Genomic DNA, 4,617 nt, shown 5'->3' on the forward strand with positions numbered 1-4,617 from the left:
GGCTTAGCAACAGGGTCCAGTTCACACTTAGCACTGATTAAATACTTTATTGAATAAATACAATACCAAACAAAATGCATTCAAATGCTTCCTAAAAAATAAAATAAAATCAACTTTAAAGGCCTTCTATTCAGGCTAATGACAAACACAATAAAGGCAGATAAGCTAGTTTAACATAATTGGCTGATTTTATACAGCACTTACATCTTGTAGTCCACAAGTATATTACTAAATGATAGAGAACATCTAATACAACTGTTTCTACATAACTAGGAAATAAATTTCTAAGAAAGAAAGATTTAACGGACCCCATCTTTTGTACCCAACCCCAACAGTCTAACTCTAGAGGATAAAGCCAATGACTCTCCTCACAAGAGCTCACGACTAAAGTCGCTTTGCTATAAAAATCTGTATTTCTGATCCGTTATGAGCATTGAGACAAGAATCAAATATTCCCAAAGAAAGAAGCACAATGCACGTTGTGATCGCCTAGTCAGCCACGGCGAGCACTGCATTCAAAACTATCTCATCTGGGAGTTAAATAAGGTCAAGGTCAGCCACATTCACTGGCATTGCCTCCACGGCAGTATTGTAGAAAGTCTCCATGTCACGAAGAATCCTCTTGTCTTCTTCAGTAACCAAGGTTACAGCCACACCTTTCCTCCCAAATCGACCCCCTCTGCCAATTCTGTGAATACAGTTTTCACGATTGGTAGGTAGATCATCGTTCATAACCAATGACCCTTGTTGCACGTCAATCCCACGAGCCAACAAGTCAGCGGAACACGGCTTGACCCTGATGGGAATTCCCTCATGATAACATCTCTTTCCTTCTCGTCCGCGTCACCAGGCAGAGCGGGAACTGTGGAGTCCCTGGCATGCATTTCCTCAGTGGGCCAGTCCACTTTGCGCCTTGTATTGAGAAAAAGAACGGCCTGTGTAATCGTCAGTGTCTCATACAAGTCACAAAGTGCGTCCAACTCCCATTCCTCTCTTTCAACATTAATATAAAACTGTTTGATTCCTTCAAGGGTCAATTCTTCCTTTTTCACCAGAATTCGAATCGGATCTCTCAAAGACTTTTTGGTCACCTCCAACACATCAGTTGGCATCGTGGCAGAAAGCAACACAACCTGAATACTTGTATTTAATTTTTGGAAAATCTCATAGATTTGATCCTTAAATCTCCGGCTCAACATTTCATCTGCTGCATCCAAAACAAACATTTTGATCGGTTTTGGAGAAAGATATCTCTGTTTAGCATAGCAAACGCTCTCCTGGTGTACCAACAACATGTGGTGCTTCGGCCTGCAGTGTTTGCATTTCATGGCGAACATCGGTTCCACCAATGCAGGCACGACAAGGTGCTCCCACGTAGTCTCCAAGTGCCAGAATTGCCTTTTGGATCTTAAATACAAGGAACCACAGCTCTCTGCTGAGTAGCTGAAGGCTTCTCAAAACCATCAGCATAGATGCCCTGGGAAGAGACTCCTTTACGTTCATGTTGTCAAAGTTACCAACAATCTCATTCCAGCTGCTCTCGAAGACACCATCGGGGTCCATTCCCTCTGGGCCGCCCTGTTCTCTGTTTTTGTCCGCGGAGCCACCAGGCAGGTTCCGAACAGCCACTCAGCGCCCGACTGAAAAGCGCCAATTTGCATTTTAAGAGAGCAGCTAGAATCATTGCCGATCCCCACCCCAAATTTAAGCATAAATGGATCACCAGATGTTACTATTGTTTTTGGACTGAACACACGGACTGGGCATACAGTTATGTTTTCTCTAAAGAGGAAAAATATATTGAAAAACAAACCCAATTGGCTTGTATTGCTCTTCTGATAAATCATGTTCAATTTCAACTCACCAGCTTATGCCAAACATGTCATACTACTCAGAAACAAAGGGGGAACCTGAAACTTTCCTTCGGCGGGCGGGCGGGGAGGGGGGACAGGCATTGAGTGTAACAGTCTATCAGGCCAGGACTGAATTAGAAAACACTGACGTTATAATTTTGTAACATTTGTTTGTATAATGCTCAAATATCTCTATAGGAAAAATTATAAAACTAGCTAAACCCCTATTAAATGGATGCCCAAGATAACGCTTTCCATTTATTATTAAAACTAGAGGCCCAAAGCACAAAATTCGTGTAAGGGGCTCGGCCCTCACAGTCCGGCTTCATCCACAAGGTCAAGGTCGTCAGGAAGGATGTCTGGAAGGTCGTTTGGCTGTCCGGTCTAATTAGCATATTATGCTTTTATTAATCTAGATGGCTTTTAGTCAGACACCAGAAGCAAAATCAGAATTCTTTAAAATAAGCAAAACATTCTTAGCATTTATTACAACTGTTTTTAAATCTTGTTTAGATTTTTACTGTAATTCCTATTCATAAAACCATTTTCATGACTTACTAACAAAAGTCTTTTTATCAGATTTCAGAAATGTACAATGTTAAGGCTATGGCCTTTGATGGATGTTACCCTGACAGCAAGACTGACAGGGACCAGACTTCCTTTTCCCTCCACGCTGAGGAAGACTCCATTCGAGGAAGACTCACAGGCAGCCCCAGAGCAGGTCCATCCGGATAAAGAGAAGAGGATCCCCGGGCGGCTCATTGGTAGAATCATTCTGGAGAACAACCATGTCATTAACACCCACTCACGGATTTTATTTCCCGTTGTGTCTGTTACATTAATTTGTTTTACTGGGATACACATGCATGAAGAGAATTCCCGATACATAAAACTTGTTTTAGAGTCAGAGTGTATCAAACAACTGACTATAAATTGGACAGTGCTAGATGGAACTGAGAGTCAGCAGCCACGGCTCCTGGCCTAAAGAAGATTTGATAGTTGACTGACTTACATCCAGGAGCGTTTTAAGGTCTTAGGAGGATCTGATCCCATAAATGAGAGTCACAGGCATTCGTATTATGGAAAAACAATTTCTACAGGGAAGGGCTTTGTAACTGCTCATCTGGACCCCCCCTTCTTTCTAAATGTAAATTTTCTGTGTTTAACTAGGGAATAAAACCGGACTGTGACAATAACATAAAGGGACTTGGTTCCTTAGTGGTAGCCAAGTGCCCAAGCATCTGAGCTGAATCCTCCCAAGGACGCACATCACCACGAAGGTGTGCGCTTCCCCGAAGACCTTCCCTCCACCACCTCCTGTCGTGGCTTTTATCTTACGGCATTGGCACGCCCCTTATGTTATGGAGTCCAATGGGTACAAAAAACTGTAAACTTCGCTCAGTCTTCCCATCCCAATATTCAAGTAATACGTCCCATTTCAATGGCATCGTATGTTTTGTAGTTGAGTAGAGTTTTCATAGCTTTTGGAGGTATTTAATTAGTTACTTTATTCACCAAACGTTATTGACCTGCAAGAACAGTGAGCTGGTAGCTAGACGAAGTGACAAACGCAGTGGGTGTTAGAGCAGAGGTATGCACACTTCCTGAGTTCTGAAAAGGGAACCAAAAGAAGGAAAATGACATCCACGCAGGGAGGTGGGCTCTCAATTATAGACAACTGAAGGTGCGTCCAGACGTGGTATTGAGCAACAAATTGAATAAAATTTATTTATCCCATAGTAACCTTTGGTAACTTTGGTTGAACCAAGTGAATCAGGTCAAGTGGGTATTAAATAGATGTTTTTTAGGTAGAAGAACCTCCAATGATCCGCAGTCATTTTGTAGACTGGCAGTGTGCATTCTTTTGTGTGGAGTATTTTGTGAAAAAGACTCCATTTAGAGACAAGTCCTTCATAGGAAGTATAAAATATTTCCCTTCCTATTTTGATTCCTGGGGTTGAATTAAGGGAAATAAAGACGGAGTATTACTTTCAGTGTTTTGTCATTCATTTCACCATAAAGCAAACCAAATTGATTTGAATTCTTTCATGTCAGGTAAAGAGGCAAATAACTTCTTCCTTGTTTCCAATAACGTTGGTCTTGATTCTCTGCCATGAATGACATAGCATTCCAGAAACTTATGTTACCCTTGGGTGTGAAAGATTTAAAAGCAAATTCTTTTTCTGTTATGACTTCCCTCATGGGTGGGTTAATTCTGAAATATTTCATTTTCTTAAAAAAAATTTTTTTTTTATTGATTTCAGAGAGGAAGGGAGAGAGAGAGATATAGAAACATCAGTGATGAGAGAGAATCATTGATGGGCTGCCTTTGTCGGCACACCCCCTATTGGGGATGGAGCCTGCAACCCGGGCATATGTCTGGACCGGCAAAGGAACCGTGACTTCCTGGTTCATAGGTAGACGCTCAACTACTGAGCCATGCTGGCCAGGCTCATTTTATTTATTGGTACAACTTTTCCAATTCTTTCAAAACTGTCCAAGGCCTATATTTTTCTAGGAAACGGTCCAAACTTGAGCTAATATAGTTTATTTAAAACTTTTCTCCATTTAATTGTTGATAGACCATAAATAAAATTTATAACTATTTAACAGTTTTTAAGCCTGATTTAAAGGGGATAGTATTTCCATAGGATTATATTTTTAAAAGACAGAACAGAGTAATATTTTAGGTGGTTCTTTAGGACTTTGTTGCAATGATTTAAGCAGAGCACTTCAGTTGGATTAACATTTCTGATTCTGATAC

At 41.0% G+C, this 4,617-nt stretch overlaps 1 pseudogene; it reads right to left on the bottom strand.

Moving 5' to 3' along the window:
* Window positions 1-537: 537 nt before the first annotated feature.
* Window positions 538-2,182, bottom strand: LOC103300733 (eukaryotic initiation factor 4A-II-like; annotated as a pseudogene).
* Between the last annotated feature and the right edge of the window lie 2,435 nt (window positions 2,183-4,617).

The sequence above is a fragment of the Eptesicus fuscus genome, chromosome 3 (assembly GCF_027574615.1).
Source record: "Eptesicus fuscus isolate TK198812 chromosome 3, DD_ASM_mEF_20220401, whole genome shotgun sequence".
Lineage (NCBI taxonomy): Eukaryota > Metazoa > Chordata > Mammalia > Chiroptera > Vespertilionidae > Eptesicus > Eptesicus fuscus.